The sequence below is a fragment of the Eretmochelys imbricata genome, chromosome 28 (assembly GCF_965152235.1).
Source record: "Eretmochelys imbricata isolate rEreImb1 chromosome 28, rEreImb1.hap1, whole genome shotgun sequence".
Classification (NCBI taxonomy): domain Eukaryota; kingdom Metazoa; phylum Chordata; order Testudines; family Cheloniidae; genus Eretmochelys; species Eretmochelys imbricata.
Genome location: NC_135599.1, coordinates 4,969,624 through 4,995,565, shown reverse-complemented (window position 1 = coordinate 4,995,565; position 25,942 = coordinate 4,969,624). Strand labels below are relative to the sequence as shown.

Sequence of the window (25,942 nt, the reverse complement as noted above, 5' to 3'; positions counted from 1 at the left end):
GTCTACAGTGCAATGAATCACCCATGGCTGGCCAGTGTCACATTAATCAGGATCATGGGGCTTGGGCTGTAAAGTTGCAGTATACAAATACAAAGAAACAAGAGCAAAAACCGGTTGCCTTTATAGCTAGATAGCTATAGATACATGGCAAATAGCAACAAGAATCAGCATAGAGCTGGATCTAAAAAAATGAAAGATTAATCTTTGCTCTACAAATAATAACTACTGATAAATGGTAATATAAAAAAGGACCTCAAATTCCTTCGTAATTTGATGGTTCTTGGAATTTCCAGGCATATTGGCTAGAATTTTCGAGACACAGATTGTCAGAAAAACGTAACACGCTGAGTGCTCCACCTGAAACAACAGCAAATACTGTTGCCTAGATAGATAGATACATTGCAAAGAGCAACAAGGATCAATGTAGAGCTGAATCTCCAAAACAGAAAGATTAATCTTGCAATACAAATAATAATGTATTAATTATTATTAATTATTTATTTTTATTTTATTTTAGTATGTCACAAAGGACCATGAATTCCTTCATACTTTTATCATCCTCAGGATGTTGCTGTGAATTCAGAGACATGATTGATTTCTGGAGCAGCCGTTGCAGTTTCAAAAGGAAATTCAGGCAGAAAATGAAGCAGGGAGGGTTGTGATGGGGTGCATGAAAGGAGAAGAGGCTTGTTCCTCTTGAGTTTTCTTTCCGTTGCTCTCATGATCCTGATGGAGGAAGCGGAAGCTTAATTTGAGTTTCTCCCCACTCCCCTCCTTCTGTCGGCAGTGTGTGTCTTCACCAGGAGTGCTTCCACCGAATGAAGAGAGGCAGTGTTGGGGGGGCTGAGAAACGGGGCTCTTCACTCCGCGCAGCTGCCCACTGGGAGCCCAGCTTCCCCCTGGGCTCTTGACTCCCCACCTCCTCCCTGGAGTGGGAGCCAGCCACCTGGGCTTCTTGCCTGCCTGCTCCCAGCCAGGAGTGGGGGCGGGGGCCAAGGGCCCAGGCTTCTCGGCTCCCTGCGCTGGGAGCCGGGAGCTTTCGTGCAGCAGCCCCGCGAGGAGCCAGGCAGGTGCAGCCCCGCTGGGATCAGGGAGCGGAGGGCAGCCATGAAGGGAGCCAGCCGGAAGCCATGACATTGGCAAGACAGCCAGCAGCCCCTGTGAGTCAGGCAGTGTCTACACAGACACTGTGTTGTCCTAACGACCCCAACGCAATCCCCGTGCCTCTTGAGGAGCTGGAGTTACTATGTGGGTGTAGCAGGGCACTTACATAGATGGGACAAGGCTGTAGTGTGCACCGTGAGGTAATTAGGACAACGTAAACTGCTGTCGGCGGGCCTAACTTTGTAGTGTAGCCCAGGTTTTAATCTCCTGCTGATGAGTTATATGCTGGGTGCCTTGTTTCCTTTGCTTAGGAGTGCTTGTTCTCACACCTATCTCCTCGCTTTCCATTCCAGTTCAGGGAAGGAGAGAATAACCAAGTCTTCAGGTATGAAAAGGCAAAACATTTCTACATGACCCTTCGCAGTCAGTGAAACCTGTGGTGGGAAACATGCCCTTGATTTTACTGCATTTTGGTTTCTTGTCTTGTTGGTTGCTCCCGAGGAGCTGGCAGGGAAATGTCCATGGAGAAGTGGAGTGGATGTGAGGTTTCTTGCTTAGGAGATTTGCATGCGTTTTGGCCTCATTGTGAGAAGGGCAAATTGGATGAGACATTGCAGCTTTTCTGATGCCTGTCTGAGTTTGGAAAGTAAGTTCTTTGTTGTCCTGTTCTTCAAAGGAGACTGAGGGAGCAGATATACACTGGCAGCTGAGAAAGCCTTAGAAGGGGAAATCCAAATCTGGGCACAATTGGTTTCTGTCGTAGATTGTAGTGTAGTGTGGTGGTTATCATGTTGGCTTGACACACAAAATATCCCTGGTTTAAAACTCGGCAGAAACAGTGCCTTTTCCCCCGACTGATCACTTTTGGTCTTCCTCCATTCCAAGCCCTTTGCTGAAATACACCCATATTTCCCACACTTTTTGTTCATTTTTCTTTCCTTTTACAATATTTTAGGGTTTTAATTTAATGGCCAAACAATTTTGCTCATGAATTAAAGTTTAACACAACATTTGACAGCCTTTTCCCATACCCTCTTTTCTGTCACTTACAGGAGTTTACTTATGGGAATATTCACTGATTTATTGCACCGAGCATTTCAAAGGAAAGGTCAGAATCATTTATCTTGGATTCACTTTCCTTACTTCTTTCTAATTCTTTCTCTCACATAGATGGTGAAATCTGTGTTGGAGCAATTTAGCTTACCACTCTCTCTTTCTAGACGGAAGCTGACACAGTTTAAAACTTCCCAATTTGCAAATATCTATGTGAAAATATTTCCTAAACCAATGCAGATATCCTGGGCAGGGCTAGGGGTGAGGCAGATTAATAATTGGCTGTTCTTTATTTTGGTGCTTGCTAATTGGCCATTTGGAATTTTAATACAGGATGGCATTACAGCCGAAAGATAATCTCAACATGTGGAGAAGAAACCGTTATACGGGCTAATAAATAATTTCTTGGTGTCACACCAAAAGTCACACCCGTGACTTTAACTGCTAGAGCTCAGAGCTCCTTCGCAGCGGGCAGCCAGGATTGACTGACAGGTGCCCCAAGAGTTTGCCCCGTGGAGGCGACACAACTCAACGCTAGGCTCTTAGTACTCTCACCTCATGGCCAGGCTTTAGAGCCAAAACGGCTGAGGTTCTTTCATTGTGTTGGCTGCTTTACAGTAAACCAGAGAAAACAAGTCAGGCTTATGCACAAATGGTTACCAAAATTTATTAAGATAGATTCTAATCATGTGGTTACAAAACTGCTAGTGCCTACTTATTTAAATGTAGAGATGTTACACACAGAAACAAGTTACAAAACTGAAGCCACAATCCCAAAGAAAGAAAACAAAGTATAGAGCTCTATTTCAAAATATGTGTACACTAAAGATAGGAGATCAGGTGTGGGTGCTTCTTACCCTCCTTGCATCTCTCGATTCCAGCGGTGCCAAGCCAGGATCGGTCACTCAATTCCGCGGAAAGACAAATAAGGGACAAGGCTTAGGGACCCTCTTAGCTGCAGAAGCCTTGGGAGGTTGTTACTTATCTGACCAGCAGATAGATAGTGAAAAGCACTCCAAAATCATGGTGTTGTAGGTCCCCTACTTATACCTCTGTACTCCTTTATTCTCTTTCTCCTTTCTTATGCCAACTTGAGGCTGGTCTGTCTGGGTGACGCCAGCTTTCGCAAGAGTAGTTTACACTTGCAAGGGAGAGAAACAATAAGTGTCGACTACTGGACATTTCTTTTATCAGGGTAAATATTTTCCCACCTAGGATGTTGGGGTGTGTGCATCACGCTATTTAGTAGGGGCTAAGAGCCATGTCTGTCACAGGGCCCCTGCCTGCTGTGAGCTTAATCCTTGTATCTGTTCCCAGAGGCACATTGTAGCAGCACACCTGTGCTTTTCACAGCTTCAAAGGCTGTGCTGGAATATATGTTAAGTGCCCTGTTCCGGCTTCCTCCTGTGTTTCCAGCAATGCTGGTCTGAGGGGGGGGGGGCTGGCTGTCTGGCTACAGACCCCACCTGCCCTCCAGCAGGATCTGCCAGGCCATTTTCCTGGGACCCCCTCCTCCGGCCAGCAGGACCCCCTGACGCTTTACAGGAGGACCCCTCACTCTGCGCCAGGGACCCCCCACCACAGCGCTGTGCACTGGGCATGGCAATGGTCCCAGGAGCCAGCTGGGCAATCCCAGACAGAGCGCCTGGCACAGAACCACGCAGCGTCTAATCCCCTGCCCCACCTGCCCAAGAGACCCCCACCCCCACTGGTCTGCAGCCAACAGGCCCCCAGCGATACCCACCTCCAGGACCCATAGCCTTAGGGCTGGGCACATCAGAACTACCCCCCAAAACCCCAAACCCTCCAGAACCCAACAACCTGACTAGGGTCCCCCCTGCCCAGCCACCCAGAGGCCTCCCCCTACCACAATGCCCCTTCAGCTCTCGCTGCAATCTCCGCACACAGACATGGACCCCCTCAGCAACAGTGTTCCCTCACAGTGGGTGACAACTGGACAGAAAGTTATCACCACCCCCTGCTGGCCAGTCACACAGGCACAGGGAGTCCGGGGGGACGCCTCTTTAACAGGAGAAGGGAAGCCATGGACAGAGAAATAAGTAAGACATTTCCATACTCTGTCACTAGCAAATAATGGCCACAGTGGATCCACCCCAGAGTTGGCTACATCTTTGCACTGTGGGAAGCCCCCCCTCACAGAGACCCTTTGTCATGGGGTTTGGGATATTTCTGGACCATGCTGCACTCAGAGGGACCTCCTCATCCCGTGCCAGCTGGAGAAAAGAAAAGGGTCCAGCCAACTCTCCTGTTACCAACTGGGAACCACCCATCCCCCAAATAGGGGGAGGCACCTGGCTTTGATGGGTATTGAATATATGGCTAGTCTCTTTTATCAGCAAACATTTTTAACAGAGAGAAAGGAGGGAACAAATGATTCTCAAAGGAGAGGGAAAGATGTTCATTGTTGCAGGGGGGTTAATTTCCCAACAAGGATGGAGAAGGACTCAGGGCGACAGGTTCCCCCCAAGGAAGGACAAGTTGCTAGGATTTACAGACATGGGGAACAGCCCCAAACTCGAGAGGATTTTTAATTGACATTTGATAATGACATCGTAAGAGGGAAACCTGACATTTGAGAGCAGTGTTCAGAAATGAAAGAGAAAGGGTGGAAATCTGAGGGATTTTGGATCCATTTATGCAAATTATAGAGAGGAAAGTGGAAAATGAGAGGGATTTTGTAGCAGTTGTTGATAGGAGGTTGTCACGGAGTCCCTGGGCGATGCTCTGGAACTGCTCCCCATGAAGCCAGGCAGGACAATGGGGCAGTCGCCTTTCTGGGAGCAGCCTGTCTGCAGGACACACAGCTCACACAGCTTCCCCCTTCCTGGGTCTGACCTCGGACCATTCAGCCTCCTCTGCCCCTCCGTGCACTTCCCACAGCGCGTCCGCTCAGGCAGGGCTCCTGGGGAAGCCAGAGGTCCTGCCCCCCAACTCCGCAGTCTGACGTGACTCTCAGCCAGCCAGTAAAATAGAAGGTTTATTAGATGACAGGAACATGGTCTAAAACAGAGCTTGCAGGTGCAGAGAACAGGACCCCTCAGCTGGGGCCATTTTGTGGGGGGCAGTGAGACAGACAACCACGTCTGCCCTTCACTCCATGTCCCAGCCAGCCCCAAACTGAAACTCCCTCCAGCCCTTCCTCCTCTGGGCTTTGTTCCTTTCCGGGGCCAGGAGGTCACCTGATTCCTTTGTTCTCCAACCCTTTAGCTCTCACCTTGCAGGGGGGAAGGGCCCAGGCCATCAGTGGCCAGGAAACAGGGTGTTGGCCATTCTCTGTGTCCAGACTCCTGCACACACATGCCTTCTAGGGCTCTGCAATGATCATACACCCTTATCCCACCCCCTGGATACTTAAGAACTTCATAGGGGAAACTGAGGCACCCCCACACTATTCAGAGGAAACATTAAGAACAGTCCCACTTCGTCACAGAGGTAAAAGCTGACTGTATTTCCCACCACTATTTGGTCAATGAATAGAGCGGAAATGGGCAACGTTGGCAAACGTTTTAGATCCATATTAAGGAATCTGAGGAAAGGTGTCAATCTGAGATTTTCGTCGTAATTTATAATTACAGAGACAGGGAAAGCTCTCAGGGGCATATTCAATTAGAAGTAGATAACTAGAGTAAAAGTGGGGCAAACTTTTTTATCAATCTTTGAGACGTACAGAGAAAACGTGTCACAAACTACGCAACTGAGAACATGGGATAAACGCCAAGACCGGGGGGGATTTTATGTGGCTATTAAAGAACTAGCTGGAAAAGGGGGACCGTTTGTCATATAAAATTCAGCCTGTCCAATACATAAACAGAGAGTGATCGTCCCCCCCCCCCCCGTCCCCCGTTCACCAGGGCAGCAGGGAGCCCTCTGAGGGGCTGACTGGAGGGGGCGGGGGGGGGAGCTGGAGGGCTCCCTGGGGGAGGGGAGGGGGCGGTAGTGGGGAATGGGCAGGTGGGGGCTGGGGGCAACGGTGCTGCAGTTGGGGGGCAGCAAGTGGGACTCGGAAGCCGGGATCGGGGGCAGCGCCATGGGGGACACGGCCCCTCCCTTCCCCGCCCCGGCAGAGACCCGGCGTCTCCTCCCACCCCCACGCCGGGGCAGCCAGGTTGGGGGATGGCTCCGGGCTCCAACTTCCCACCGACACCGGGACAAATCGCTGCGGATAAACCGGGGCGGGGGGAGGGAAATCCCGCCCCCCCCACGGGAGGGGAGTTTCAATGGACATGTGAGGAGGAGGGAGAGACGGGGGGGGATCAGGGAAGACGAGAGAGCGGATCAATGGGGGGTGGGGGGGAGTTTACAACCACGTGGGAGCTACCGAGAGGGAAAAGGGGAAAACTGGGGGGCATTTGTGCCCGTGCGGGGGGAAGGGGATCCAATTAACTCCCCCCGCCGCCCCCCACTTCCCCCCCGGGAATTTCCTGGCTGCACAGAGACAGTTCAACCCCCACCCCCCCCAACTCCGGCTTCTCCCCCCAACACCTCCCAAGGGACCCCGCCCGCCGGGCCCCAGTCTCTGCCCCCCCCAATCCCAGCCGTGCCGGGGGCAGAGAGTCACTTTCCTGCCCCCCCACCAGCGCTCCCCCCCCGGGGTCTCCCACTCACCGGGTCGGGGGCGGGCAGAGCCAGGGGCTGGTCCCAGCTGGAGAAAGACCCCCCGGCCGAGCACGGGGGGGTTAATGACGGGCCCTCCCCAGCACAGACAGATCCGACGCGAGGCAGCGCCTGGTCTGCTCCAAGCCCCGCACCCAGGCGCTGCCCCGCCCCCGGTCTGCTCCAGGCCCCGCCCCCAGGCGCTGCCCCGCCCCCGGTCTGCTCCAGGCCCCGCCCCCAGGCGCTGCCTCGTGTCGGGTCTCTCGAAGGTGCAGCTGCGGCTCCCTCCGGGGTCTGTGCTGGGGGGGGCCCGTCATTAACCCCCCCGTGCCCGGCCGGGGGGGGCTTTCTCCAGCTGGGACCAGCCTCTGGCTCTGCCCGCCCCCGACCCGCTGAGTGGGAGACCCCGGGGGGGGAGCGCTGGTGGGGGGGCAGGAAAGTGACTCTCTGCCCCCGGCACGGCTGGGATTGGGGGGGGGCAGAGACTGGGGCCCGGCGGGCGGGGTCCCTTGGGAGGTGTTGGGGGGAGAAGCCGGAGTTGGGGGGGGTGGGGGTTGAACTGTCTCTGTGCAGCCAGGAAATTCCCGGGGGGGAAGTAGGGGGCGGCGGGGGGAGTTAATTGGATCCCCTTCCCCCCCCCCCACGGGCACAAATGCCCCCCAGTTTTCCCCTTTTCCCTCTCGGTAGCTCCCACGTGGTTGTGAACTCCCCCCCACCCCCCATTGATCCACTTTCTCGTCTCCCCTGATCCCCCCCCCAACTCTCCCTCCTCCTCACATGTCCATTGAAACTCCCCTCCCGTGGCGGGGGCGGGATTTCCCTCCCCCGCCCCCGTTTTATCCGCAGCGATTTGTCCCGGTGTCGGTGGGAAGTTGGAGCCCGGAGCCATCCCCCAACCTGGCTGCCCCGGCGTGGGGGTGGGAGGAGACGCCGGGGCGGGAAAGGGAGGGGACGTGTCCCCCATGGCGCTGCCCCCGATCCCGGCTTCCGAGTCCCACTTGCTGCCCCCCAACTGCAGCACCGTTGTCCCCAGCCCCCACCTGCCCCCCACCTTCCCATCCCCCACTACCGCCCCCTCCCCTCCCCCAGGGAGCCCTCCAGGTCCCCCCCGGCCCCCTCCAGTCAGCCCCTCAGAGGGCTCCCTGCTGCCCAGGTGAATGGGGGCCGTGGGGGGCGGGGGGACGATCACTCTCTGTTTATGTATTGGACAGGCTGGATTTTATATCAGAAACGGTCCCCCTTTTCCAGCTAGCTCTTTAATAGCCACATAAAATCCTCCCCGGTCTTGGCGTTTATCCCATGTTCTCAGTTGCGTAGTTTGTGACATGTTTTCTCTGTACGTCTCAAAGATTGATTAAAAAGTTTGCCCCACTTTTACTCTAGTTGTCTACTTCTAATTGAATATGCCCCTGAGAGCTTTCCCTGTCTCTGTAATTATAAATTACGACGAAAATCTCAGATTGACACCTTTCCTCAGATTCCTGAATATGGATCTAAAACGTTTGCCAACGTTGCCCTTTTCCGCTCTATTCATTGACCAAATAGTGGTGGGAAATACACTCAGCTTTTACCTCTGTGACGAAGTGGGACTGTTCTTAATGTTTCCTCTGAATAGTGTGGGGATGCCTCAGTTTCCCTATGAAGTTCTTAAGTATCTAGGGGGTGGGATAAGGGTGTATGATCATTGCAGAGCCCTAGAGGGCATGTGTGTGCAGGAGTCTGGACACAGAGAATGGCCAACACCCTGTTTCCTGGCCACTGATGGCCTGGGCCCTTCCCCCCTGCAAGGTGAGAGCTAAAGGGCTGGAGAACAAAGGAATCAGGTGACCTCCTGACTCCAGAAAGGAACAAAGCCCAGAGGAGGAGAGGCTGGAGGGAGTTTCAGTTTGGGGCTGGCTGGGACATGGAGTGAAGGGCAGACGTGGCTGTCTGGCTCACTGACCCCCCCCAAAATGGCCCCAGCTGAGGAGTCCTGTTCTCTGCACCTGCAAGCTCTGTTTTAGACTATGTTCCTGTCATCTAATAAACCTTCTATTTTACTGGCTGGCTGAGAGTCACGTCTGACTGCGGAGTTGGGGTGCAGGACCCTCTGGCTTCCCCAGGAGCCCTGCCTGAGCGGACTCGCTGTGGGAAGTGCACGGAGGGGCAGAGGAGGCTGAATGCTCCGAGGTCAGACCCAGGAAGGTGGAAGCTGTGTGAGCTGTGTGTCCTGCAGACAGGCTGCTCCCAGAAAGGCGACTGCCCCAGAGTCCTGCCCGGCTTCATGGGGAGCAGTTCCAGAGCATCGCCCAGGGACTCCGTGACAACCTCCTATCAACAACTGCTATAAAATCCCTCTCATTTTCCACTTTCCTCTCTATAATTTGCATAAATGGATCCAAAATCCCTCAGAATTCCACCCTTTCTCTTTCATTTCTGAACCCTGCTCTCAAATCTCAGGTTTCCCTCTTACGATGTCATTATCAAATGTCAATTAAAAATCCTCTCGAGTTTGGGGCTGTTCCCCATGTCTGTAAATCCTAGCAACTTGTCCTTCCTTGGGGGGAACCTGTCGCCCTGAGTCCTTCTCCATCCTGGTTGGGAAATTAACGCCCCTGCAACAATGAACATCTTTCCCTCTCCTTTGAGAATCATTTGTTCCCTCCTTTCTCTCTGTTAAAAATGTTTGCTGATAAAAGAGACTAGCCATATATTCAATACCCATCAAAGCCAGGGGCCTCCCCCTGTTTGGGGGATGGGTGGTTCCCAGTTGGTAACAGGAGAGTTGGCTGGACCCTTTTCTTTTCTCCAGCTGGCACGGGATGAGGAGGTCCCTCTGAGTGCAGCATGGTCCAGAAATATCCCAAACCCCATGACAAAGGGTCTCCGTGAGGGGGGGCTTCCCACAGTGCAAAGTTGTAGCCAACTCTGGGGTGGAACCACGGTGGCCATTATTTGCTAGTGACAGAGTATGGAAATGTCTTACTTATTTTGGCCCTCCATGGCTTCCCTTCTCCTGTTAAAGAGGCGTCCCCCCGGGCTCCCTCTGCCTGTGTGACTGGCCAGCAGGGGGTGGTGATAACTTTCTGTCCAGTTGTCACCCACTGTGAGGGAACACTGTTGCTGTGGGGGGTCCATCTCTGTGTGGGGAGATTGCAGCGGGAGCTGAAGGGACATTGTGGTAGGGGGAGGCCTCTGGGTGGCTGGGCAGGGGGGACCCTAGTCAGGTTGGTGGGTTCTGGAGGGTTTGGGGTTTCGGGGGGTAGTTCTGATGTGCCCAGCCCTAAGGCTATGGGTCCTGGAGGTGGGTATCGCTGGGGGCCTGTTGGCTGCAGACCAGTGGGGGTGGGGGTCTCTTGGCAGGTGGGGCAGGGGATTAGACGCTGCCTGGTGCTGTGCCAGGGGCTCTGTCTGGGATTGCCCAGCTGGCTCCTGGGACCATTGCCATGCCCAGTGCACAGGGCTCTGGTGGGGCGGTCCCTGGCGCAGAGTGAGGGGTCCTCCTGTAAAGCGTCAGGGGGTCCTGTTGGCCGGAGGAGGGGGTCCCAGGCAAATGGCCTGGCAGATCCTGGTGGAGGGCAGGTGGGGGTCTGTAGCCAGACAGCCAGCCCCCCCCCACGCCCTCAGACCAGCATTGCTGGAAACACAGGAGGAAGCCGGAACAGGGCACTTAACATATATTCCAGCACAGCCTTTGAAGCTGTGAAAAGCACAGGTGTGCTGCTACAATGTGCCTCTGGGAACAGATACAAGGATTAAGCTCACAGCAGGCAGAGGCCCTGTGACAGACATGGCTCTTAGCCCCTGCTAAATAGCGTGATGCACACACCCCAACATCCTAGGTGGGAAAATATTTACCCTGGTAAAAGAAATGTCCAGTAGTCGACACTTATTGTTTCTCTCCCTTGCAAGTGTAAACTACTCTTGCGAAAGCTGGCGTCACCCAGACAGACCAGCCTCAATTTGGCATGAGAAAGGAGAAAGAGAATAAAGGAGTACAGAGGTATAAGTAGGGGACCTACAGCACCATGATTTTGGAGTGCTTTTCACTATCTATCTGCTGGTCAGATAAGTGACAGCCTCCCAAGGCTTCTGCAGCTAAGAGGGTCCCTAAGCCTTGTCCCTTATTCGTCTTTCCGCGGAATTGAGTGACCGATCCTGGCTTGGCACCGCTGGAATCGAGAGATGCAAGGAGGGTAAGAAGCACCCACACCTGATCTCCTATCTTTAGTGTACACATATTTTGAAATAGAGCTCTACACTTTGTTTTCTTTCTTTGGGATTGTGGCTTCAGTTTTGTAACTTGTTTGTGTGTGTAACATCTCTACATTTAAATAAGTAGGCACTAGCAATTTTGTAACCACATGATTAGAATCTAGCTTAATAAATTTTGGTAACCATTTGTGCATAAGCCTGACTTGTTTTCTCTGGTTTACTGAAAAGCTGCCAACACAATGAAAGAACCTCAGCCGTTTTGGCTCTAAAGCCTGGCTGTGAGGTGAGAGTACTAAGAGCCTAGCGTTGAGTTGTGCCGCCTCCACGGGGCAAACTCTTGGGGCACCTGTCAGTCAATCCTGGCTGCCCGCTGCGAAGGAGCTCTGAGCTCTAGCAGTTAAAGTCACTGGTGGTTAGGACCTTGGGGCATCCGTCAGCCTAGCCCGGGCTGCCCAGCGCGAAGGGACAGTGCGTCCTAGCGGTTAAAGTCACGGATGGTATAAACGGGCATAGCTGGCACCTCACCAAACATCCTTGGCCGTCGGCTAACAGTTGTGTGGCGAGCAAACGCGCAGGTGGGTGAGATAATATCTTTCCCTGGGCCAGCTTTTGTTGGGGACAAAGACAAGCTTTTCTGGGACCTGCATGGCTACAACTACGTAGCAAATGCTCATAAGCCATGAATTAGTTCTTCTATCACACTGGAATGCATCACTTTTGGTGTGACACCAAGAAATTATTTATTAGCCCGTATAACCGTTTCTTCTCCACATGTTGAGATTATCTTTCGGCTGTAATGCCATCCTGTATTAAAATTCCAAATGGCCAATTAGCAAGCACCAAAATAAAGAACAGCCAATTATTAATCTGCCTCACCCCTAGCCCTACCCAGGATCTCTGCATTGGTTTAGAAAATATTTTCACATAGATATTTGCAAATTGGGAAGTTTTAAACTGTGTCAGCTTCCGTTTAGAAAGAGAGAATGGTAAGCTAAATTGTTCCAACACAGATTTCCCCATCTACGTGAGAGAAAGAATTAGAAAGAAGGAAGGAAAGTGAATCCAAGATAAATGATTCTGACCTTTCCTTTGAAATTCTCGGTGCAATAAATCAGTGAATATTCCCATAAGTAAACTCCTGTAAGTGACAGAAAAGAGGGCATGGGAAAAGGCTGTCAAATCTTGTGTTAAACTTTAATTCATGAGCAAAATTGTTTGGCCATGAAATTACAACTCTAAAATATTGTAAAAGGAAAGAAAAATGAACAAAAAGTGTGGGAAATATGGGTGTATTTCAGCAAAGGGCTTGGAATGGAGGAAGACCAGAAGTGATCAGTCGGGGGAAAAGGCACTGTTTCTGCCTAGTTTTAAACCAGGGATATTTTGTGTGTCAAGCAAACATGATAACCACCACGCTACACTACAATCTACGACAGAAACCAATTGTGCCCAGATTTGGATGTCCCCCTCTAAGGCTTTCTCAGCTGCCAGTGTATATCCGCTCCCTTAGTTTCCTTTGAAGAACAGGACAACAAAGAACTTACTTTCCAAACTCAGACAAGCATCAGAAAAGCTGCAATGTCTCATCCAATTTGCCCTTCTCACAATGAGGCCAAAACGCAGGCAAATCTCATAAGCAAGAAACCTCACATCCACTCCACTTCTCCATGGACATTTCCCTGCCAGCTCCTCGGGAGCAACCAACAAGACAAGAAACCAAAATGCAGTAAAATCAAGGGCACGTTTCCCACCACAGGTTTCACTGACTGCGAAGGGCCATGTAGAAATGTTTTGCTTTTTCATACCTGAAGACTTGGTTATTCTCTCCTTCCCTGAACTGGAATGGAAAGCGAGGAGATAGGTGTGAGAACAAGCACTCCTAAGCAAAGGAAACAAGCCACCCAGCATATATCCCATCAGCAGGAGATTAAAACCTGGGCTACACTACACAGTTAGGCCCGCCGACAGCATTTTAGGTTGTCCTAATTACCTCACGGTGCACACTACAGCCTTGTCCCATCTATGTAAGTGCCCTGCTACACCCACATAGTAACTCCAGCTCCTCAAGAGGCACGGGGATTGCGTTGGGGTCGTTAGGACAACACAGTGTCTGTGTAGACACTGCCTGACTCACAGGGGCTGCTGGCTGTCTTGCCAATGTCATGGCTTCCGGCTGGCTCCCTTCATGGCTGCCCTCCGCTCCCTGATCCCAGCGGGGCTGCACCTGCCTGGCTCCTCGCGGGGCTGCTGCACAAAAGCTCCCGGCTCCCAGCGCAGGGAGCCGAGAAGCCTGAGCACTTGGCCCCCGCCCCCAGTCCTGGCTGGGAGCAGGCAGGCAAGAAGCCCAGGTGGCCGGCTCCCACTCCAGGGAGGAGGTGGGGAGTCAAGAGCCCAGGGGGCAGCTGGGCTCCCAGTGGGCAGCTGCGCGGAGGGAAGAGCCCCGTTTCTCAGCCCCCCCCAACACTGCCCCTCTTCATTCGGTGGAAGCACTCCTGGTGAAGATACACTCCGCCGACAGAAGGAGGGGAGTGGGGACAAACTCAAATTAAGATTCCGCTTCCTCCATCACGATCACAAGAGAAACTGAAAGAAAACTCAAGAGGAACAAGCCTCCTCTGCTTTCATGCGCCCCATCACAACCCTCCCTGCTTTGTTTTCTGCCTGCATTTCCTTTTGAAACTGCAATGGCTGCTCCAGAAAACGATCATGTCTCTGAATTCACAGCAACATCTTGAGGATGATAAAAGAATGAAGGAATTCATGGTCCTTTATGACATAATAATAATAATAATTAATAATTATAATGAATACATTATTATTTGTATTGCAAGATTAAACTTTCTGTTTTGCAGATTCAGCTCTACATTGATTCTTCTTGCTCTTTGCAATGTATCTATCTACCTAGGCAACAGTATTTGCTGTTGTTTCAGGTGGAGCACTCAGCGTGTTACGTTTTTCTGACAATCTGTGTCTCGAAAATTCTAACCAATATGCCTGGAAGTTCCAAGAACCATCAAATTACGAAGGAATTTGAGGTCCTTTTTTATATTACCATTTATCAGTAGTTATTATTTGTAGAACAAAGATTAATCTTTCATTTTTTTTGATCCAGCTCTATGCTGCTTCTTGTTGCTATTTGCCATGTATCTATAGCTATCTAGCTATAAAGGCAACCGGTTTTTGCTCTTGTTTATTTGTATTTGTACACTGCAACTTTTCAGCCCAAGCCACATGACCCTGATTAATGTGACACCAGCCAGCCATGGGTCATTCATTGCACTGTAGACATATCCCAACGTTATGTCTGCACAGCGATTAAAACACCCAGGGCACCTGTCTCAGATCCTGGGGCAGCTGACTCAGGCTTCTGGGGCTGCAGCTGCAGGGCGATAACATGACAGTGGAGACAGATGGGCTTGAGCTCAATCTCTGAGGTCCCATGAGGGGTGAGGGTTTCCAAACCCAGGCTTCAGCAGGAACACCAGTATCTGCACCCCACTTTTCAGCCCCACAGCTTGAGCTCCAGAAGCCCACATCAAGTGACCCAGGACAGCCCTGCTGCCATCTTTATCCCGGGAGAGAGGGACTCTACGGGGACGTCTCCATTGCAGTGTCAGCCCAGGGGTGGCAGGCTGTGCTCAAAGCAGCACCCTGGAAGCCCCATAGTCACCACTCTCATAGAATTAAGGTATGATTTGTGCAGAGTCGGCCTGGTGAGTTATCATTGTAAAAGTTGTGATCTGTTGAAGGCTAATACCTGGGTGGATGGTGTGCGCTAGGCTTGTCTGGGAAGTGGTGGAGTTTTGCTCTGGGTGCGTCACTGAAATATGTGATGAGGCTGGGAAATGGCCACCGCCAGCCTTTCCGGTGTGACGCTGGAGGAGCCAGACTCGCTGCTGGCCCAGTGAAGGTATCCACGCTCCCAAGGACTCTCCCAGGAACCGTGTACAATGCGGACTCCTCCGAGACAGCCCGGAGACAATGGACACTGCTTGACTCACATCATAGCAGAGGAAGTTCCTAACAAGTTGGAAGAAACTATGAAAGAGGGGAAGAGACGTCATGACTTGGCCTCTCTCCCCCGCAATTCAACACCTTGCAACACATCTGGAGGACTAAGACTGAACTGAAATAATTCAGAGATCAGAAGAGAAGAATAATAATCCATTCAAATCAAAGTCCCCAAACAGACTAGTATTGGTTTCTCAGCAGAAATCTTTCCATGTGGGGGATTTTGTTTTCCCACTCAGACCTTGCCAAGGGAAGCAGAGAGAAAATCTTTGACGTGCCTCCTTCAGAGCGCTTGGCCTAGACACTCTAGCTGTGGGTCACTGTCGTGGCCTTGCTGAGAACAGGGGCATTTTAATAATTTGCAGAGATCCCAGGGTGTTTGGGGGAGATTATGAGGCTATTACCTTTTGAGATAAAAGCTAAGAAATAGAGAACGAGACAATTCTTTCATACATCTGGCCTTTAGACATATTTCATTTAAAGCAGGGGGTCTAACATGCTGTGAGAAAGTGGAAATGTTGGAAGCTTAAATGATTCAGTTTTTTCTAGGTCTTGTGCGTGTGTAAATGGCACAACATGTTAATTTATAAGCACATCGTTCTTAACTTCATTAAATATTATGGGGTGTATTAACTATATGAAGTGGGTTGTACAATACAATGAATTTTCCATGCATTGCCCAAAACATATTTTTAATATTATTTAAATGCACCGAACTCCTTGAACATAAAGTTGTTTATTTCATTCCTGTGCAGTGTGTTGGTAGCTCAGTTAATTGAGTTTATTGTCACTCTGTGTGTGTGTGTGAGGTACAACACAATAATTTAATGATGCTGAAAACGTTCCCTTCTCCCTCCGGAACTGCCTTGGAATCACCTTCCCTTTGTAGATTAATCTACTCCTGTGTCTGTATGAGGAAAATATGGTTTCTATGAAAAAAACTCATAGTTTATTTGAAAGGACTGACACCAAACGGCCACACTATGGGGATACAACACCATGAGTAAGAACAGGAGGACTTGTGGCACCTTAGAGACGAACAAATTTATTGGAGCATAAGCTTTCGTGAGCTACAGCTCACTTCATCAGATGCATGCAGTGGAAAATACAGTGGGGAGACTCCTATACACAGAGAACATGAAACAATGGGGGTTACCCTACACACTGTAACGAGAGTGATCAGGTATAGAATCATAGAATCATAGAATATCAGGGTTGGAAGGGACCCCTGAAGGTCATCTAGTCCAACCCCCTGCTCGAAGCAGGACCAATTCCCAGTTAAATCATCCCAGCCAGGGCTTTGTCAAGCCTGACCTTAAAAACCTCTAAGGAAGGAGATTCTATCACCTCCCTAGGTAACGCATTCCAGTGTTTCACCACCCTCTTAGTGAAAAAGTTTTTCCTAATATCCAATCTAAACCTCCCCCACTGCAACTTGAGACCATTACTCCTCGTTCTGTCATCTGCTACCATTGAGAACAGTCTAGAGCCATCCTCTTTGGAACCCCCTTTCAGGTAGTTGAAAGCAGCTATCAAATCCCCCCTCATTCTTCTCTTCTGCAGGCTAAACAATCCCAGCTCCCTCAGCCTCTCCTCATAAGTCATGTGTTCTAGACCCCTAATCATTTTTGTTGCCCTTCGCTGGACTCTCTCCAATTTCTCCACATCCTTCTTGTAGTGTGGGGCCCAAAACTGGACACAGTACTCCAGATGAGGCCTCACCAATGTCGAATAGAGGGGAACGATCACGTCCCTCCATCTGCTCGCTAAGGTAAGGTGAGCTATTACCAGGAGGAGAGCCGGGTGGGGTGGGGGGAACCTTTTGTAGTGATCATTGGTATTAATTTGCAAACTGGATACAGTTAACTTAGGCTTGAATAAAGACTGGGAATGGATGGGTCATTACACAAAGTAAAACTATTTCCCCATGTTTATTTCCCACCCGCACTATTCTCACATGTTCTTGTCAACTGCTGGCAATTGCTGACCTTGATTACCACTGGAAATCCGAGAAAAAAGACGAGAGCAGAGTGGTTTCTAGACACCCTCCCATCCATCTAACACAGACACACAGACTTTTCTAAGGCATTAACTTTTCCTTCTCCTTTATGATTCTTTAATGCCTCTGGAAATACCAATTCCTAGAGGCCCCTTTCACAGAGCAAACAACCACAGAGCAATGAGAAAGCTGGGGGCTGCCAGGTTGTTGAGGGCAAGTCTTGAAAGGGATGCCCAAACAATCCAGCTGGATCCCTGGCAACCAGATGTGGGGATTAGCTGCACAGCTGTGGCTGCTGCTCTGAGGGGAGCGGCATAAACTACCTGCCTGTGGATGCAGCCCACCAGCTGGTTCTCCTGGGGCAGATGGTGAGTGGTTGGGCAGGGATGCTGCACCGGCTGGGGTCTGAAATATGAACAGGGGTCTAAGGAACCTCAGCATCACAATCATCAGGAGTCCAAGCTGCTTGGGGTGAGCTTGTGGGCAATGGCCCAACTGGATTGTTTGTGCATCCCTTTCGCCACGTCCCTTGTGATCCACCAGGGCTTGCAGCACCATGGAAGAGTACCCCTTGCGGTTTATGTAGTGGCCGCCCCGCTGTTCCGGGGCCAAGAGAGGGATATGCGTTATGTCTATCGCCCCGCCGCAGTCAGGCAACCCCAGCGCATTAAAGCCATCCACAATGGTCCGCACATTTCCCAAAGTCACGACCCTTGATAGCAGCTGGTCAATGATTGTGTTGGCTACTTGGATCACAGCAGCCCCCACAGTAGATTTGCCCACTCCAAACTGATTCCCAACTGACTGGTAGCTGTCGGGCGTTGCAAGCTTCCGCAGGGCTATGGCCACTCCCTTCCCAACTGTGAGGGTGGCTCTCATTTTGGTGTCTTTGCGCTTCAGGGCAGGGGACAGCAAGTCGCAAAGCTCCATGAAAGTGGCCCTTACGCTTACAAAAGTTTCTCAGCCACTGGGAATCATCCCACACCTGCAACGCGATGAGGCCCCAGCAGTCTGTGCTTGTTTCCTGGGCCCAGAATCGGCGTGCCACGGCATGAACCTGGCCCAGCACCACCATGATCTCCCAATTGCCACACGCCGTGCCATCTTTGTCCATGTCCTCATCAGTATAGTAATCGCACCATCGTCGTTTCCTCGCCCCGTTTTGCAGGGACTGCACATACTGCTGGATAATGCGCGAGGTATTTACAACAGTCAGAACTGCAGCGGAGATCTGAGCGGGCTCCATGGCGCCTGCACGGGTAATCCTGGAAAACGGGCGCGAAATGTAGGAGAGCAGAGTGGCAGGGGAAGAGGTGCTGTTTGGTTTGTGGTAGCCGAACAAAGGCGGGAAATGGTTGTCTTCCGTGGTTTTCACGGAGGCGGGAGCCCAGGACAGACAACCCAGAGAAGCTCGGAAGCGTGGCACCAGCGGGAGAGCAGAGTTGGAGGCAGAAGAGTTCGATGAGGAAGAGAAAGAGCAGATAGTAGAGATTACATCGGAAGGGGAGAGGAAATGAGAGGCGGATTCATAGTTGCAGGAGAGCAAGCGGTGCACCGTCTGCTGAAAGCAGTATGGCGTCTGCATGCCAAAAAGGCGTGAAACGATTGTCTGCCAGAGCTTCCTGATGACACGCACCAGAAACACCCGCAAGAATGTTTTTGCCCCATCGTGCACTGGGAGCGTAACCCAGAATTCCAGTGGGCGGTGGGAACTGCGGGAACTGCGGGATAGCGACCCACGGTGCACCCGCTCCGACGTTCGATGCTAGCCTCGGTACTGTGGACGCACTCTGCCGAATACACGCGCTTTAGTGGGGACACCGAAGCCTGAATGTCTAAAATAGCTCCCGAAATTTCCAATCGAATAATTTTTTTCTCTGATTTCCGTTAGAAAATCTAAAGCAGGGAGCAGGAAGAGTTGCCTTCTCTGAGGCTTGAACTCAGGATCTTCAGATTATGAGACTGATGCGCTGCCCACTGCGCTAAGAAGGCTTGGAAGAGCTTTAGGCTCGGTGCTTATAGAACCAGCTGAGCAGCGGGGAACAGCAGAGCAGCAAACAGCAGGAGTTTGCCTGGGAGTTCACCTGGAGTGAGCCCACTGAGGCTTACACCCTAACGACTTCTCTGAGGAATTACTGCATCTCCGGAGGAAGCTCATAGTAGGAAGGTAATATGGATGGGGAGTGGTCAACTGTTGTGACCTGCACTGGATGTGCCATGTTTGTCTTTCTTCCAGAGGACAGAAGCAACTTTGTCTGTACAAAGTGCAAGCTGGTCTCCATATTGGAAGAGAAGGTTCAAGGTCTGGAGCAACAGGTATCGACCCTGTGTTGCGTAAGAGAAACTGAAGATTTCCTGGACAGACGTCAGGGTATGCTTCTATGGGCACAAGGTTCTGAAGATTCAGAGCAGGCTGCGCAGCAGGGACAGGAGGACTGTGAAGAAATCTGGCAACATGTGACCTCCAGAAGAAGAAGGGGGAAAGTCCATGTACCAGCAAAGCGGACACAGGTAAGTAACCATTTTCATGTTCTCTCCACAGGTACCATTGCGGAGAGTGACCCAGATGATACGTCTGGGGGAAGGGAGCAGAAGGAGACTCCACCAGTTGAAAGGCATGAGATGCACTGTCCTAGGGTTGGGGGTTCCACGACCATCACTCCCAAGAGAAGGAGGTGGGTGGTGGTGGTCGGGGACTCTCTCCTCAGGAGGACTGAGTCATCTATCTGCCGCCCTGACCGGGAAAACAGAGAAGTCTGCTGCTTGCCGGGGGCTAAGATTTGCGATGTGACGGAGAGACTGCCGAGACTCATCAAGCCCTCGGATCGCTACCCCTTCCTGCTTTTCCACGTGGGCACCAATGATACTGCCAGGAATTACCTTAAGCGGATCCCTGCGGACTACAAGGCTCTGGGAAGAAGGATGAAGGAGTTTGAGGCGCAAGTGGTATTCTCGTCCATCCTCCCTGTGGAAGGAAAAGGCCTGGGTAGAGACCGTCAAATCGTGGAAGTCAAGGAATGGCTACACAGGTGGTGTCGGAGAGAAGGCTTTGGATTCTTCAACCATGGGATGGTGTTCCAAGTAGGAGGAATGCTAGGCAGAGACGGGCTCCACTTAACTAAGAGAGGGAAGAGCATCTTCATGAGCAGGCTGGCTAACCTAGTGAGGAGGGCTTTAAACTAGGTTCACCAGGGAAAGGAGACCAAAGCCCTGAGGTAAGTGGGGAAGTGGGATACCAGGAGGAAGCACGAGCTGGAGCGTGTGAGAGGGGAGGGCTCCTGCCTCATACTGAGAACAAGGGGCGATCAGCGGGTTATCTCATGTGCCTATATAAAAATGCACGAAGCCTGGGACACAAGCAGGGAGAACTGGAGATCCTGGCAAAGTCAGGGAATTATGATGTGATTGGAATAACGGAGACTTGGTGGGATAACTCGCATGACTGGAGTGCTGTCATGGATGAATATAAACTGTTCAGGAAGGACAGGGAGGCCAGAAAAGGTGGGGGAGTTGCCCTGACTGCTCAGAGCTCAAGTATGAAACTGTAGAAAAACCTGAGAGTCTCTGGATTAAGTTTAGAAGCGTGAGCAACAAGAGTGATGTCGTGGTGGGAGTCTCCTATAGACCACCGGACCAGGGGGATGAGGTGGATGAGGCTTTCTTCCGGCAACTCGCAGAAGCTACAAGATGGCACGCCCTGGTTCTCATGGGCGACTTCAATCATCCTGATATCAGCTGGGAGAGCAATACAGCGGTGCACAGACAATCCAGGAAGTTTTTGGAAACTGTAGGGGACAATTTCCTGGTGCAAGTGCTGGAGGAACCGACTAGGGGCAGAGCTCTTCTTGACCTGCTGCTCACCAACCAGGAAGAATTTGTAGGGGAAACAAAAGTGGATGGGAACCTGGGAGGCAGTCACCATGAGATGGTCGAGTTCAGGATCCTGACACAAGGAGGAAAGGAAAGCAGCAAAATACGGACTCTGAACTTCAGAAAAGCAGACTTTGACTCCCTCAGGGAACTGATGGGAAAGATCCCCTGGGAGAATAACATCAGGGGGAAAGGAGTCCAGGAGAGCTGGCTGTATTTTAAAGAATCCTTATTCAGGTTACAGAGACAAACCATCCCGATGTGTAGAAAGAATAGTAAATATGGTAGGCGACCAGCTTGGCTTAACAGAGAAATCCTTGCTGATCTTAAACACAAAAAAGAGGCTTACAAGAAGTGGAAGATTGGACAAATGACCACGGATGAGTAGATAAATATTGCTCAGGCATGCAGAAGTGAAATCAGGAAGGCCAAATCACACCTGGAGTTGCAGCTAGCAAGCGAAGTTAAGAGTAACAAGAAGGGTTTCTTCCGGTATTTTGGCAATAAGAAGAAAGCCAAGGAAACTGTGGGCCCATTACTAAATGAGAGAGGCAACCTAGTGACAGAGGATGTGGAAAAATCTAACATACTCAATGCTTTTTTTGCCTCTGTCTTCTCGAACAAGGTCAGCTCCCAGATGACTGCACTGGGCAGCACAGCATGGGGAGGAGGTGGCCAGCCCTCTGTAAAGAAAGAAGTGGTTCGGGACTATTTAGAAAAAGTGGACGTGCACAAGTCCATGGGGCCAGATGAGCTGCATCCGAGAGTGCTAAAGGAATTGACGGATGTGATTGCACAGCCATTGGCTATTATCTTTGAAAACTCATGGCGATCGAGGGAAGTCCCGGAAGATTGGAAAAAGGCTAATGTAGTGCCCATCTTTAAAAAAGGGAAGAAGGAGGATCCTGGGAACTACAGGCCAGTCAGTCTCACCTCAGTCCCTGGAAAAATCATGGAGCATGTCCTCAAGGAATCAATTCTGAAGCACTTAGAGGAGAGGAAAGTGATCAGGAACAGTCAGCATGGATTCACCAAGGGCAAGTCATGCCTGACTAATCTAATTGCCTTCTATGACGAGATAACTGGCTCTGTGGATGAGGGGAAAGCAGTGGACGTGTTGTTCCTTGACTTTAGCAAAGCTTTTGACACGGTCTCCCACACTATTCTTGCCAGCAAGTTAAAGAAGTATGGTCTGGATGAATGCACTATAAGGTGGATAGAAAGCTGGCTAGATTGTCGGGCTCAACGGGTAGTGATCAATGGCTCCATGTCTAGTTGGCAGCCGGTATCTAGCGGAGTGCCCCAAGGGTCGGTCCTGGGGCCGGTTTTGTTCAATATCTTCATTAATGCTCTGGAGGATGGTGTGGATTGCACTCTCAGCAAATTTGTGGATGACACTAAACTGGGAGGAGTGGTAGATACGCTGGAGGGTAGGGATAGGATACAGAGGGCCCTAGACAAATTGGAGGACTGGGCCAAAAGAAATCTGAGGAGGTTCAACAAGGATAAGTGCAGAGTCCTGCACGTAGGACGGAAGAATCCAATGCACCGCTACAGGCTGGGGACCGAATGGCTCGGCAGCAGTTGTGCAGAGAAGGACCTAGGGGTGACAGTGGACGAGAAGCTGGATATGAGTCAACAGTGTGCCCTTGTTGCCAAGAAGGCTAATGGCATTTTGGGGTGTATAAGTAGGGGCATTGCAAGCAGATCGAGGGAAGTGATCGTTCCCCTCTATTCGACATTGGTGAGGCCTCATCTGGAGTACTGTGTCCAGTTTTGGGCCCCACATTTCAAGAAGGATGTGGAGAAATTGGAGAGAGTCCAGCGAAGGCAACAAAAATGATTAGGGGACTGGAACACATGAGTTATGAGGAGAGGCTGAGGGAACTGGGATTGTATAGTCTATGGAAGAGAAGAAGGAAGGGGGATTTGATAGCTGCTTTTAACTACCTGAAAGGTGGATCCAAAGAGGATGGATCTAGACTATTCTCAGTGATAGCAGATGACAGGACAAGGAGTAATGGTCTCAAGTTGCAGTGGGGGAGATTTAGGTTGGATATTAGGAAAAACTTTTTCACTAGGAGGGTGGTGAAACACTGGAATGCATTACCTAGGGAAGTGGTGGAATCCCCTTTCTTAGAAGTTTCTAAGGTGAGGCATGACAAAGCCCTGGCTGGGATGATTTAGTTGGGGTTGGTCCTGCTCTGGGCAGGGGGTTGGTCTAGATACCTCCTGAGGGCCCTTCCAACCCTGATCATCTATGATTCTATGACCCTCCTCTAAGAGTGACAGAGCCTGGCGTGTGCTGGAAGAAGCGGGGAGCTCTGGTGCCCACAGACCTGTCCTGGCAGCTTTCTCAGCAGCAAAGAAATCAATTCTCCCTGCCCCTGAGCAACCCACCCACAGCTAATGGCAGCATTGGTGGGGGGTCCCAAGCTTTGCACCAACGTCCACATTTCAGACCTTCCTCTCATGGCACTTTCCATGTGAATTAGGACAAGCAAGCTGGGGAAGCTCCATGGGGTAATAGAAACCAGGGCTGCAGGGAAGGCTTGAACTCACAACCCCAGCAATAGTGTCCTTTGCACTAACCACTTGCACCACTGCAGGGCCTTCTTGGAAAGCGTTGGGAAGTAGGCCGTGATCGGTCTCTGTGGTTCGCACCTTTGCCTGGCAATTGAAAGGCTGCCGGTCCAAACCTCACTCAAGGTGTGGCTTTCCAGCAATGAGACTCAAGTCCATTTTAACAGGAAGAAAATCTCCTCTATTCTGGTTTAGCCCCATTTGACTCCTTCTGCCCGTCTTCTTCCTCCCCCATCGGTCCCTTTCCTTCCCCATTGGGGCCATGCAGAGGGGAGCCCCAGGCAGTCTCGGTCACCGAGAGGCTGTATCCCATAAGGGGAGGGAGGGGTCGCTGTAAAGCATTGATAATGGGTGGGGGAGGGGTGTGCGTGGTTAGGGGGAGAAAGGCTGGAGAACTAACAGTGGGGCCCAGAGAGATTCCCCCACAGACTGGGGAGATCCCCTGCTGCCCACCATCACCCAGCTCTGGGAAGAACAACTTGGGGTTGCTTGGGGAAGCCACCTTTAAAAACACAAGTGTTCCATGCTAGTTACATTTTTATAATTCCAAAGCCGCCTCAAACCCAGTGTCACAATCACTGGGACGACTTTGTCCTGACATTTTACCGGCCGCAGCCACAAAGCGAGTCAAATTACGGCTCCCGTTCGGCGTCAAGGCCCACAGACGAACCCAGAGGCTTTTCGTTCCTCAGGTTCTGTCGTCATTTCATTGCTGGCCTGTTCCGAGATTCATCGTTGTGCAAAGCAGCGTCAGGCCCTGAAACTGGGCGAGCGCAGAGCAGAGGCTGCCTTCATTTAACCTTCCAAAAACCAACCCGCCGAAACGTGGATTAGCACCCATGCTCCTCCAGCCGCAGGGGAGGCGCCTCATCTGGGCCCCTGGTGCCCATGCTCCAGCAACCTAAGACCACGGGGGCCTGGCTCCACCAAAGTCCGGGGCCCGGTGTCTCCCCCAGCCCCGCCTGCTGCCCCCGGGCAATTTAAAAGGGCCTGGGAACCCCCACCGCCATCACCGGCAGCACAAGGGGGCTAAGGCGGCTTCCTGCCCACCCTCTCTCCGTGTAACCCTTCTGCCCGTCAGAGTTGGCAGCAACAAGGGCCGGGTTCAATATCTAGGGGATCCATTCCAATAACACAATGCAAACCGGCTCAAGCCCCCACCCAGTGACCTGGGACAGATATGTACCACCCCCGCTGGGCGCCTCCCAGAGGCAATCCTTCCCCTCTCGCAAGCACCTAGTCTGAGTGTAGCAAAAAGCCTTTTAATAACAGAGAGAAACAATGTGGCATTATGTTGGGGAAACAGCACCAACAGGATTCATAACACAACCCACGAGCAAAAAAAAAACCCACCCCAAGCAAATTGGGGCATGCCCTTTCCCTTTGGTTCTTGAGTCCAGCAACCCCAAATCACCCAACGTCCCAAAAGTCCAATGACCCAAAAGTCTCTGTCCCTGGTCAGGGCAGCCCCAAAGTTCAAAATTTTATCTGCAGAGCTTTACCTCCAAACCTGTGTGGAGATGGGGGCGGGGGTAAAAGGCACCTTACATGCTCTGAAGCTGACCGCCCCACAGCTCCATAGGCCTCCACTCCACCAACCGCCCCACGAACTGCTTCGCTCAGCTACGCTCCACGTCCCACCAACAGCTCCCGCCATCCCATGAACTGCTTCAACTGCCTGTCCACAAGGCACTCCAGCCGTCCCGCAAACTTCTCCACAATAGATCTTCAGGCTCCCCCACTACTTAACACAACGCTCAGTGATTTTGGCTCTTAGTCAGTTCAGCTCTTTGGTGAAGTCAGCTTGTAGTATAGGAACCTCAGTGATAGTACACCATTAGCCCGAAGCAAGCTCAGCAGCCTGTAACTAGACTCCTAACAAAATCAAAATTAGCTCTGAGATTCCACAGTGGAGAGAAAAGGAAGGGCAACTAGCATATAAAACCATCACCAAAGAGCCCATACCACCAAATATTAATACTTGTCCCCAACCTCTCTCAATTCACAGAGTTTTGGAACCCATGACCCTTGCCTAGCGAGTGCTACTTAGTTGATGGTGAGTCCCTCCATCATAACAAAAGGCCAAGTACAGTTCCCAGCACAGTTCCCATAATCAGGGTAATAACAATTTATTCTTCCTGCCCCAATAACAGAGACACTGGGGATCCCACAGCAGCCAAAGTGACCATTTGGGCAGCTATGGCCTCGTTCTAGGCGGGGTGGGTGTGCCTATGCAAATGAGATTGGCCCCTGAAGTTCTTTTCCACAACTTGCCAGACCTCACCACCAGATGTCAGGGTGAGGCTCACCCTGACACTGCTTACACTCCATGTGGCCTGCCAGTCTCGGAAGCGGCTGGCGCGTCCCTACAGCCCCGGGGGTGGGGGGATCTCCACACGCTGCCCCCGCCCCGAGGGCCTACTCTGCCATCTGTGGCAATGGGAGCTGCTGGGGTGGTGTCCGTGGGCAGCGATGGGCAGAGACCCCCCACCTAGGAGCTGCTGCCAGAAGGGG

The 25,942-nt window shown here is 51.4% G+C and overlaps 1 protein-coding gene and 1 non-coding gene across 2 annotated transcripts in view; one reads left to right on the top strand and one right to left on the bottom strand.

The window, feature by feature from the left end:
- Window positions 1-25,942, top strand: part of LOC144258216 (uncharacterized) — a 970,182-nt gene that overhangs the window by 622,483 nt on the left and 321,757 nt on the right. The gene's annotated exons all lie outside the window — the stretch shown is intronic.
- TRNAM-CAU (transfer RNA methionine (anticodon CAU)) lies at window positions 18,895-18,967 on the bottom strand. Its single transcript has one exon. It is a non-coding gene; the product is annotated as a tRNA-Met (tRNA).